Here is a 13,508-nt window from a genome sequence, read left to right as displayed (position 1 = left end):
CCAAGAAAGGAGACACCCAGAACCAGACATCGTTCCAGAAAGTCACAGGAGATAGGACGGAATCTTCTTGCAGGATCTTTGTCATACAGCAAGGACCTCAAGGGGACTCTGCCATGCAGTGAGCCATCCTCTTTACGAAATTCCTGTGCTGATCCTGGCAGATGCAGGGCTCCTACCACAGGTTAGTGTTTTCTTTTGTGGGATTCCTGAGTGTATGAAAGATGGGTCTCTGATTCTTGTACTTCCACTTGGACTTTTTCTTTCTGTTGGTTTGTCTTATCCTACTTTGATGTGATAGTTTTGTTTTATCTTATATATTTTTGTTTGTTATGTTTTATTGTTATCTCTTATAAGCCTGTTCTATTCTAATAAGACAGAAAGGGAACGAATCTGATGGGAGGGGAGATGGGAGGAATTGGGAGGAGTAGAAGGAGGGGAAACAGTATCCAGGGTACATTATGTGAGAAAAGAATCTATTTTCCTGGGAATTTCCCTAGTACCAGGTTTCTCCATAACCCCATAATGGTTTCCTCTATCAAGATAGCTCTTTAACTGATCTTCCTCTCCACCTCTTCCTCCCCCAACTCACCTATTCCTCATCCCCTTTCTTCTACACCCCCCCAGTTCCCAGTTTACTGAGGAGATCTCATCTGTTATTTTCAGGAATCCACAAAGATGACCCCAGTTAAGAGTCCTAGCAATAGTGGAGAGGGTACCTGAACTGGCCTTTTTTTTGTAATCAGATTGGTGACTATCCTAATTGTCATCATAGAACCTCCATCCAGGAGCTAATGGAAGCAGATGCAGAGATCCACAGCCAAGCACTGGACTGAACTCCAGTTGAAGTGAGGGAGAGCAAGGGAGTCAAAATCATGATGGGAAAACCCATAGATAGCTGACCTGAGCTCTTGGGACCTCACAGACTCTGGATCGACAGTTTGGGGGGGGCTGCATGGGAGCAAACTAGGTCCTCTGCATGTGGGTGACAGTTGTGTGGCTTGGTCTGCTTGTGGGGTCACTGGCAGTAGGACTAGGATCTATCCTTGGTGCACGAGCTGGTTTTTTGGAACCTATTCTCTATGGTGGGATGCCTTGTTCAGCCTTGATGCAGGGTGGGGTGGGGTGGGGCTTGGTCCTGCATCAACTTGATAGGCCAGGCGTCATTGTTTCTCCATGGGAGGCCTTGCCCTTTCTGGGGAGTGGATGGAGGATGAGGAAAGAGGTGGGGGAACAGGAGGAGCGGAGGGAGGGAGAGCTGTGGTTGGTATGTAAAATGAATAAAAAAAATTTAAGTCTATTTTCCATAGAAAGGAAAAAATAGAATGACTGTTCTAGCATGATATAAATATTATCCCTGCATCCTCTACCTGGCTTCTAAGGCTCTTAGTGAACCAGGCTTTGCCTCATGCTTTTGTGTTTCTAACATGACTCCTCCCTCTGGCCTGCCTACATTGTGATCATCTTGTTTTGATATCTTCCTGCTCCTTTCTCCTTTTGCACAGAGGTTCTGATCTTCTCCGCATATGGTTAACGGCAGTTTTTACTGATATCCTCTATTCTCACGGCTGACAAGACACAACTTAAAACTTCACTTTGGATTCTAATTTTCCTTTGTTTAACATTTTTAAGGATGTGTCATATCTCTTGTTCATTTAGGTGAGTATGGGGACATCCCTTCGCTGACAGTAAGCATCATAGTGCCAGAGGGCAGTGTAGGGACTCAATGACAGATAGGTATACTCAGTTTCCTGAAGGCCAAGCTCTGCTTCCTTAAGTCTTGTCATGATAGAGGGATCCCTACTGTACTTGAATTTTTAAGGACTGTTTGTGGGTATTCTTACTCTACATTATGACCCTGAAGAAATTAATTATATATGTGAGTGTTTTGCCTTCCTGTGTGTCTGTGTACCACCTGCATGCCCGGTGCCAGCTCAAATCAGAAGGTGTTGGGTCCCATGGAACTGGAATTATGGATGGTTGTGAACCACCGGGTAGGTGCTAGAAATTTAATGGGGTCCTTTGCAGCCCGTGATCTGAACCTCTGGGCACTCTCTTAAGCCCTTATACATTTTGATTCTATTTCATTAGGGATGAAGAATGATCACTAATTTAGGTGAGTAAAAGGCTTTGTTGTCTATTTTAGAAACTGAAGCAAGCCCATGACCATTCTCCCCTCCCCCCTCTCTCTGACTATTTCTTTTGTCCTTAAAGGGAATAATGCATATAGCGGTCATCCACACAAACAATAAGCTATCTGAAGAATTCATTCTCCCAGCTGTATAGTTTTCAAAAAGAAAAAAACAGTAATCCTGATCAAGTTGAAATGTTAGTCATATTCTGTAGCTCAGAGTGAATAGGGAGGTGGGTACTTTGGGAAATAAAGCCATTGTAGTGTCTTAATGCCCAGCTTTTATCCTATTTCTTACTAATAAGTGATTATATATTTATATACATACATATGCATATGCAACCTGTTTAATCAATTTTTGAATCTTAATCTTTGTAGAATTTTCCATATATAATTTTTAGCTTGATATTTTAGGTTTTTCCACTATTATAAATAAACGAAGCTTTCTTATTTTTGCAGCTTTTCTTCATATAAATTTACATCTCCGTTACCTTCTTTCTGTCTATATCTATTGTATCTATTACTCCAGGCTACAAGAACACAGGCATCTCTCTTGGAATGGTGCCTGGGGCATCCTGACCTATTGATTGGGGAATGAGTCTGCTGGGTTCCCTACCTGGATTTATATACTCTTTTCATTCCATTAACTATAGTTTCTGATTTTTCCTCTTTTCTTAATTGCATGTCTATATGAAATCCTGATAAAACCATTTTGTATTATACAAGCATAAAGTCAACAAAAGTTTCTTTATTCTGAGGACCATTTGGTTGGAACATCAAGGAGAGCTGTGGACATCAGTGTGGCAGTAGGTCCGGTGCGCAGTCACACCTAAGTGCCAAAGTGAGAATTGTTGCATTCCCAGAATGTATGCTTGTCACCTATTTAACTCGTGTTCCAATCCAGAAAAAAAAAAAGCCTATTTTAAATCAGAAATCCTGACAATTATGGGCTATAATTTTGCAACTGGAGAAGAGTGATGGAAGTCAATGCAACAGGAATCTAGGAGAGGAGTCAGAAGAAGGCAGGAGAAGCTATGGAAGTAGCTTGCCAAGCATAGTTCCCTAATGTCCCCAAAGTAGAGTTGTACAACTTACGGTCTGTCCTTAATGGATTCAGCAGTGTTGACTTTTCTGTCCTTAGTGCCTCAGTTGGGTTGCTTATGTGCCCAGGGACCGTTAGCAAACTGCAGTCTGCTCTCCTTGGCCGGTCCTTGAGGTCCGCTTCCCAGGTGGCTTCCCACTCTAGAGGAGCTGGGCTGCGGCTAGCTTTTCCCCATCTTCAACCCTCTTTTATGTTTATCTCCTCCCCTTTTTTTTTAATGAGAGGGCAGGATCTTTCTGTAAGCTCCCAGAAGGACCCACCCTTCATGATTCTCAGAAAAAAAAAAGTCATGATCACTGCAGATAGAGGTGAATTGTTTCTACACAACTGCCAAAAATCACTTCCAAGAAAGATTTATCTCTCCAACTTCCTCTTTGGGAGCTTTCAAGCACAATTAAATTCTCCTTTGCTAATTTTGTCAAGATCCTCCAATCTTAAAGCATTTGAGCAGCCACTTCCAACAGGATATATGCTCCTTACTTTGTGTGTTAGCGGTCTCTAGCCCTAACAGGACACTGGTGGACAGATGCAGGCACAGAGGCAGAGGCGTGGGAAGGTACTCCTTGTTGGAATTTGTTTACATGGTCATGTAGGTTGATGAATTCCACAGCTAGCCTGAGGCCATGCGATGCTAGCGGAATCCTCCACAGTTGATGATAAAGCTTTCCATCCACAGTCGAAGGCCTGAAATCCAGGGAATTTCTGCTTTTATAAAATATTTGTGTTGTTAGTTTATTCTAATTGCATAAAACATAGGGTTTCAGTGAGACATTTTCATATACATATGAAATGACATTTGATCATAGTCTGCCATACATATCTTTTACCATTCTTTTAACTTTTAATTAAAAAATTTTGAGAATTTCATATGTGAGTACTGTATTTAAATCATTACACCCCTTCTTTTTCCCCTTCAGCTCCTTCCATGGCCCCCTATTCCCTATCAAATTCACAATCTTGTCTTCTTTAATTATCTTTGATACATACACACACAATTGTTTTTTAAATTTTTATTTTGAAATGGACTTAGGGCATATGAAATGAAATGCTCTCTCAAAGAGTCATAAACTGGCAAAAGTCCCAATGCAAGGCATTGGAAATATCTTTTGTTGGCCAACGGTGTCTAAGGGACTCCTCAATCAATATAGGCAGTCGCCATTGCCCCTGGTAAGGCTGTACCTCAGATCTTAAAGGTAAGACTAAAGATATGACAGTTTGAACACAGAAGCTGCAGGAATCAGGCTGGAAGTGACCTTGAAGCATTCTCCCTGAGGGCTAGCTTTCAGGGTATCTGAAGATGCTATGCAAGCTACCATGTAAGAAAAGCAAGCAATAGTTCTACACAGTATTAAAACCTATGAATTCCAAAAGTGACTGGTTCAGCGAGATGTCTCCAATGGTGCAATCGTGGCTCTTTTATCTTGTGGGTAACCCACAGATGTCTAACTGGACTTAAGAAGAACTCAGTAGCAGAAAAATCCATTTCTGTAACACTGTAAACCTAGCCAACTATTCAAGGCTGGGGAGGTCATAGACCTTAGAGGAGAATCTACTGCTGCCGTCTTCCTAAACCAATATAACTTCTAACTAACTATTCTAAGGAGTCAATCTTATACCCACAGGTAAATGTACCTCTCACTCCTCATCCAAGGAGCTTCTTCTAACAACAGAAGGAGCCTTTCTACTGCAGACAGCCACAGCTAAACGAAATGTAGAGGAAAAGCGACCACGTGGTGCCCAGCCCTAGTTCATACATCTGTAGTTCTTCTTGTATACCCAAGACTTAGGAATGTCACAGAAGTAGGGATGGATAGATTATAAGAGCCAGAGGACCAGGATGCAGGCTGTAGAATAGTTCCTTCTAGAAAGACATGAAAGCTCTACCCACAAAGTTGCTATTTTAATTGCTGGAGTTCCAAAGCATAAGAACTTGGAGTTCTGATGTCCAAAGACTGAAGAGTACTCCAAGCCAACGGAAAAGGACCACTTCGTCTTTCCTTTGCACTTTTATTCTGTATATGCCCTTGGCCAATTGGATGGTAGTCTGTCCACACTGAAGTTAGGTCACTCTAACTCAGGGGACCCTTGAGTCTCATACCAGTATTTAGAAACACTCTCATAGACACACCTGAGTTTCCTCAATCATTCTAACCAAATGCCAAAGCACCAATTTCCCACCCAGCAGAAGAGGAATTGGCTTGCTGCATGGTGAACTTTGAGAACAATGCTTCGCCAGCGTGGCATCCTTTAATCCAGTCAAACTGACATATAAAACTAACCTCCGTTTGTTAATTTGGCGTCCATATGCTTTCCCTTAAGCCATTCTTAATCTTCAGTCAGGCTATTCTAACTGTATTGAGGTTCACTGAGATGTGAAGACTTTGAGTCTGGTTAATTTTTATAATAAAGTTTATAAAACATGAAATCAATGAAAATGTAATCCTTTCATTTAACATGCTATCATTATTCTGCTGAGGACAGAAAGAACATTGAACCATTCCCCCAAAAAGGAGACGTAAAACTTGCATGTTGTTGTTCATCTTCTGATGTTCCCCATCTCAAATGCTATGATGGACACATAATATAAAATTAACACTTAGGTATGTATATAAGTATTATTTGCATGATAGAATGATAAACATAACTAAAATAAATTGTTATAAACACACAAACACATCCACACAAAACATACTCATAAAAAATAAAGAAGAAATACTCGCAGCAATTCAGTACTAGGTTTTAGGACTGTCTTCCAATCATGGTCATAACTGGTCAGCACCTAGGACCTTCTTAGCCACCGAGCCAGCTTGTGGCCTTGCTTGCCTATATGAGTCTTTCTGAAATCAGATTCACAGGTTTAGCTACGGGTGCCAATCCTGTCGCCAGGAAACCCTGTATTCTTGCTCTACACTGCAATTTGTGCAGCTTCCATGGCAGGTCTTGAATCAAAAGCTTAGTCCCAGGTGTGGCATGGTGTCGCCAACTCCATGCCAAGGACTCGGTGTTATGGAGCTGCCAGGACCAGGCTGACTTGGTGTTTGTTTGCCAGGCCATGGATTCTTGTCAAGGTCAGCCAGCGTGCAATCTGTGGGTTCACAGAAACCTGCTGCCAAGGAAAGGCTTTTTTTTCCGGGTATTTTGGGCCAAAATGCAAGTTTCTCTCAGATCCAGGCCTGAGATAAGAGTCTGGAAAAGCCTTCCAGGCATCTTGACTTCTCTTCAGATTATGGTTTCTCCTCAAGTTTGATTTGATGGTACCCCGAAGTCTTCTTCTTCTCAGCCACAGAGACCTAACCTCAATCTCAAATCCATTATCCATATCTTCAGTACTTGAGTCCTCTAGAAGTGGGTCTTGCAAGACTCATAGGTCTTGTCCTCAGGTTTTCTCAGGACCCAGTCTTGTCAGGGGCTGGCCTTGTACAAATGGGATATGGGGCTATCATCTATGCATTATTGTAACCCTGGTGATCTCTGGACCAGGGTGGATGCCTACTTCTTCAGATCTGAGCCTGGCTATGAAACCACTGACTTCAGAACCCTGACCAGTGGCCATGTTGAGAGGTCTTTTGGGTACAGCAACTTGCTGGCTGAGTAATAATGGTATAGGCTCTGAGCTAGTCCAGGAGTTGGTAATGGAGGTGTCCTGAGGGGCAATTAAGATGTTTAGTGCTCTAAAAGGAATATACAGTTTCCTTCTGTGGAAAAGCACTAGTTAGTATCATGAGTGAAGAATCTCTCTGCCCATAAGGTAGCTCAAAGGTTTTCATCATAATGTGTAAGACTTGGCTTGCAACAGGATCTTCACCTGGCCTGCTACAGTAGCCTGACCCTTGATGGGGAAGTACAGAGTACAGGTTAACTCATTGGAACTCCAAACGCTTCATGCGCAGCTACCCAGCATAATGTCATCCCTAGACTTGTGACTTCTCAAGTACTCTAAACAGAACACTATTCTGCCAAGCATATAGACCCAAGGTGTGGCTAAGGCACTACCAGTCTTGTATATGTAGCCTAACTTCTTCACGGGGACATTGCCGGTGGCACAGGGCAGATTGTAGTTGTTCAACTTATTGGTGAAGCCAGCACCTGGGATCAGGAGTTTGGAGTTCCCAGCATACCTTTGAGCTCTGTTTTTTGTTTGTTTGTTTTATTGTCTAACTCCATCCCAGAATCATCATTCTCTGGGTTCAAACACCTAGGTTGTCTAGGATATGATTAATACTCTAAAGCATGCTGAGTTCACCAGAAGGGAAGGTCATTTTGTTTTAATTCCAGTGCCTGGCATAGTGAAGGTGTTCAAATACTACTGGCATGAAATCTCAATAAAGAAGATCTGACATGCTTGCTAGGTGACTGGAAGACCCCAAGACTCAGAATGACCCAATACTAGCTAGCCTCTTGGCCACTCACAGATCCATCTGGGAAAATCTCACTACCAAGTCATTTTTAACTTTCTATAACAGGCCTGGATTACCAACTGACTGGAAGCAGAGGTCTTGGAGTCAGACTCATCAAGGATGATTTTAGCTAGAATAACAATAGCCACCCCTTATCCCCTGGCTAAATGAACAGAGTCTTTTACTACTCTGTGTTTTCCATTCAGCTTCTGCTTGAAACTCAGCTGGTCATTGTTTATACTTAGTAGGGTGTTCAACCTATTCTTTTTTTTAAGAAATATGAGTAATTTGTGGTCTTAGCCAGATGATGTTATAATTTTCATTGACCTTGATCACAGAGCATCCGAGTACTAAATGACATTGCCAGAGACAGCCTGTACTCTTTCTTATCAATGTGGCTGAGTAGCATTCTAATATCTCCCTGTAGTCTGGACCCACTACTTTATCTAGCATGGCGTTGCTTTTGTAGGCTCCTGAGTCAGAGTCAACAGGAGGAACCCTAGTGGAAACACCAAACTGCAAGGAGAAATCACTCCATTCCAAAGAACAAAAATCAGGTAGAGGATTAGGTCAGCAGAGGATAAAACCATAGGAGCAGGAAGCAAATATTTGCTAATGGGTCACTACAGACAAGAGTGACTGGCCTATTTCTTATTTCTACTCTGTTTCTTGGACTTATGAATCCCAGTAAGAGAGGAAGTGATTCACCGTATGGGGCGCTGATTTCAATCATATGCAGTGGGCCTCCAGGGTGAGATGGAAGATTAGGAACTAGGTAACACAGAAGAGACGTGGAGTCACAGAGGATGGGCTGTTCCTACGCCCATCAGACATCGTAAGAGAGATGCTATGGCAGCTGAGAAGTGGAGCGCAACAAGCTCCACAGGGAAAGGGAAGATGAACCCAGCAGCTCTCCATGAGTGGAGGAAAATAACACCCACAAAGCAGTCAAAAGCTTCTGATGAGACGAGAGTAGAAGTCAGTCACAGGATAAGTCCATGGCTCTCAAAACCGTTAGATCCAGTAGCGGTGTTTGGTGTGATACTGAGTCCTCTTGTGTGACATTGGAGAGGAGACCCGTTTTGTTACTCCTTGTATCTTGGAGGGCTACGGCCACACACCGTCTTGAGAGAGAGCATAGCGTTTGAAAATGAGCCACTAACAATGAACCAAGGATGAATCAAAAGTCAGAGAGCCTGGAGACACTCCGCCACAATGCCTATGTGGGAGATGGCTGTCCCGGGCAGTGGTGGAGAGGGAGCAGGCTGAACTGGACCATAGGAAGAAGTCTTGGTGGAGGAGACTGAAGGTGTGAAGGGCATGGTGGTAGCAGTTCCCCTACGGTGGTAGGGAGCAAACCCTATCACTCGAGGATACCTCTGGAGAGTGGCGGCTGCAAGGCTCAGGAGGATGGTTCGCCTCAGCAGCTGCCGTTCTGCTGCATGGGTAGCGGATGGTGAGAACACTTGAGACTTAGTCTGCCGGAACACTCAATTTCCACAGCCTTCGCCTTCCCACAAGAGCGCTAGGTGGGAACCGAGTGCAATAAGGCCACTTCTGTGCTACAAATCTCACCGTTGTTGTTCCCCTCACTCTTCAGCGCACTGGAATAGTAGCCTGTGGAGCCCATGTGTGACTCGGTTTTCATCTGGAGTCATTTCTGACTTAAAGAAGTCATTTGAGTTCAAGCTTGTTTTTTTCCTACAACCTTGAGGGCTGTGACAGACTTCTGACTTAGTCCTTGAGAAAAGAACACTCTGTCTAGTAGACAGTACACTGCTGACGACAAACCTCAGGAACATCAAGATAGAAAGAAAGGCTGCTTCCGAGCAGCAAGCACATGCTGGAGAGGAGGCTGCTCACTCAAGGACAGGAATGGTCTTATAATTTTAGATACTGACTGACCATTCATGCTGGAGTTTGTTATGCTTCTGTATATAAGCAAGTTCTGAAATAAACTCTGGGCTGTTTGGCTGCTTCGGCATGACCAGACAGACCTTCCAATTCTATCTTGTCTTCTGTTTTTTTTTTTTTTATCTGACTTTTCTTTGGCTTAGAGGATCCCCTGTCCAGGAACCCTAGCTGACCTTATAGGAGCGGGCTCGTACAGTAACCCTTGGCTTATATATTAGCTACTAAAAGAAACTGTGAATTTGAGAGTATCTGGTGTGAGTAGGAAACTTCCCAGCCCCTTTGAAGAAAATTATTTTGGTTCTTTGATTCTTTTGTCAGACTTTATTTGTGGCTTGTAGAGTTGTATATTTTAGAGACGGTCCCATGGGCTGCTGAGAGAATTTGTGTTCTGTGCCTGTTGGATGGAATATTCTGTAGACATATGTTAAATCCACTTGCCTTATGATATAGCTGAACTGTGAAGCTTCTTTGTTGATTTTTAGTTTAAATGGCCTATCTAGAGCTAAGAGTGGTTTATTCAAGTCACCTATTACACACGGACCTGCTTGAGCTCTTATGTTTATTAGACATAATAATATGTTTTATGAAATGGTAAGTCTGGTGTTTCATGTATGTGGTTATGCCTTCTTGAAATTTTGTTTTTTGATTAATATATAGTGGCCTTCTTTTCATTTGAAGTCTTCTTTATCAGTTATTAGAATAACCACACCAACCTATTCGAGGTTTCTGCTTGTTTGATAAATTATTTTCTATTTTTTTGACTTTCAGTATGTTGGTGTCTTATATATGACATGTAAATCTTAGAAATAAAATACATAGTTGGATCCATCTGTTTAATACAATCATCCAGCTTCCATTCTTCACTGCTAAGTTGAACCCATTAATATTTAAGAAAGATATTTACTGATTTCTAAAACTTTTGTTGGTTGTTTTTCCTTGTTAGGTGGGTTATTGTTCTATATTGTCTCCTTTAGTAGGGCTTTGTTTGTTCACTGCATTAAATACATTTAATTCCTTCCTGGCTCTTCTTTTACCCAACTATTACTGTCATGAAATTTATTCTTTCCCATGCTCTTGTGACTAAGACCATCTGTGTGTGCTCTAGCATGTATAGCAGTCCATGAAGTAACTTCCCAGTGCTGGCTAGGTGGTCATGAAACATTACAGTGTATGCTTGTCTCGAAATGCCCTCATTACTATGTCTGTTTTAAAGGACAAACTACTGAACCTGGTAATCTTTACTGGAGGTTACTTATTTTCAGAGCTTGAAGCATCATTCCATGCTTTCCTTGATTTTATGGTTATGATAAAAAGATATTGTTTTCTTGTTTCTGTCTCTGTGGCCTGTGTTGCTGATACAATGTTGTTCCTTTATTCTGAATCTTTGACATATTTATGATGATATATCATGGGAAGATTCTTTTCTGGTCTTGTTTAAATATCTAAATGCTTCCTATGTTTGCACATCTGTTTCTTTCTCTGGATTTGTGAACTTTTTTGCTATGATTTTATTGAATACATTTTTAATGCCTTTAATGTTTAACTCAGCTGTTTATATCCCATAGGTTCTTAGGTTAGTTGTCCAGGTCACATGTTAGACTTATAGGACATTACAATCAAGCTTGTTTTGTCTTCTTTTCTGAAATTATTTTTGTTCTATGTGTCTGTGTGTTTTGCTTGCTATATGCCTGGTTTGCATGCTTGTGCCTATGCAGGCCAGAAGAGGACATCATATTCCTTGGAACCGGACTAACAGATAATAGTGAGTCACCATGTTGGTCGTGGCAACCGAACCTGAGTCCTTGAAAGAGCAGCCGGCGCTCTTAAGCCCTGAGTCATCTCTCCAGTCCCTCATTTTATTTTCTATTTGAATGTGTCAGCTTTTTCTTCCACCTGTGACATTCTTTCTCCAGCTTGGTTGAGTCTATTGAAAATGTTTTACACTGTTGTTGTTTTTTTTTTTCTGATTCACTACACTTTATTATCACCCCATCTCCATTTCCTCGTTGAGTCGGTCTTCCAATGCTGACATTCTGCTGGACATCGCTGATTCTGTCATTCACTTTGCTTGGTTTTCCCTGTTGTCCGCGTCCCTCTCCAGCCCTGTCCTGTCTGCATCTGTTTGTTTTTGTCTGTATTCTCTTTTAGGCCAATCACTTTTTTTTTTTTTTTTTTTTTTTTTTTTTTTTTATCAGTAAACCTTTGAAATTTCATCTGGCATTTTGTCTATTTAAGGATGTTTAAATTCTACAGTTAAGGAGTTATAATCTTGGGGGAGAGTCATCTGGCCTTGATTGTCCATGTTTATTGTGTATGCCTAGTTTGCAGTTTTCATATCTGCTAGCAAGTATAGCTCTTTTGGGGGGATGGGGAAGTATATTCTTGTCAATCATTCTTCTGGAAGGATCAGTTATCAGCTTGACCCGGCAAGGATGGAACAAGCGACTTCTGGAACAGTTCTACTTTTTTTCCCTCTGTTGCCAGGGCAACACGCACTAAGATGTGCTTGGCTTACTTTTCCATGCCACCTGTCTTTTTTACCAAGGCAGGTTTCGTAGATTTACAAAGCTCTTCCTCTCCTTTTCCTGCCTAGAAAAGAGGCTGTTGTTTTCTTTCTTATCGTAAGTCTCTCTTTCTGCATATCACACAGCGGCTATCTCTAGGCCTCCACCTTACCCAGATGGCCTCATTTTTGTTGCTGTTAATTTCCTTTCATTTTTACTTTCTTAATTTTCTCTAATTGCATCTATTTAGGGTAGGGGTATTAAGGATCAGACAATGGTTCTCAAAGGATGTGGGATAACAATCTTGTTTTGAAAAATGAAGGACATTTTTCATGAAGAAAAGAGAAAAGGAATTTTTTTCCCAAACAGATTAATCTGTACAGTGATGTGGAGTGAAATCCACATGAACTTGCCTGGAGTGTAGGAGTTTGCTTCAGAGAAAAGTGCCTGGGAATGGGACTGAAGGAGCAGGTGCAGGGCAGCTCTAGACAGCTATCCTCTCCTGGAGCTGAAGAGATCTAACCATGACAGTGGTGTGGAGGGGGTGGACCAGGAGGAAGGTCAACAGATGACAAGGATGTGAGAAGCAAGGATATTGGCTTGTTGAGTTGTGAAACCGGAGACAGCTGAACTTAAACACTGGCAGTTCATCCGGGAAGGATGAGACAGGTTTCAGGAACATCCAAAAGGGAAAATCAGGAGGCATTAGAAACACAACCTACTTGGGAGATGGAAGAACATAATAGGACCTCTGGGTTTTTCCTTGGATATTATGAGGGTAAGTAATAAGAATGGAAGAAACCTTAGTCTATATCAATAAAATTAGGCCATTTTTTTTTCTATGAGAAAATGATGTGCCTTTGATGTCATTTTAGCATAAATGTGAGGTGTGATTCGAGAGAGTGCTCAGGAGTTTGTTCGCCCCTGAAATTTTTTTTTATTTATCTCAGTTGCATCTGCACAGTTCCCTCTATTATACTTTTAGCTTCTGATAACTTGTTATTCCAATGGTTGTCAGTAGCCTCCATGGTTAAGAAAAACCGCATCAAGTGATTTTGCTGTTGTTCTGAGGTGGCAATGGATGTTTTGAAGCATAACAGTGTCCACTCCATTTCAGCTCCTGGGAAGCATGTGGACATTTTTTTTCGGGCATTTTTCTCTGAGTAGAATAAACAAACTTTCAGTTGGGTTATTCTGACAAGAAAGTAAGATATTTTTCAGTGAATCAATTTCATTGTGATGCCTCTGGAATAGTTTGCTGAGGCCTCTTCTGGAATGGTAGTTTCATATGCACTCCGATCTCCCATCTCAGTTTTCACATTCCCGCTCCATGGTCTTTCTGAGTTTTATAGTCAGGAGAGCAAAATGGCAGAGGATGAAGTCTTAGGAACACTTCATAATAGTTGGTGGAATGAGACAAAGGAGCCTCCTGGCACTCCTGGAATCCCAACAGCGAGGAAGCC

This window comes from Arvicola amphibius, chromosome 12 (assembly GCF_903992535.2).
Source record: "Arvicola amphibius chromosome 12, mArvAmp1.2, whole genome shotgun sequence".
Lineage (NCBI taxonomy): Eukaryota > Metazoa > Chordata > Mammalia > Rodentia > Cricetidae > Arvicola > Arvicola amphibius.
The sequence above is the reverse complement of the archived record's forward strand: the minus strand, read 5'-3'. Positions refer to the sequence as shown.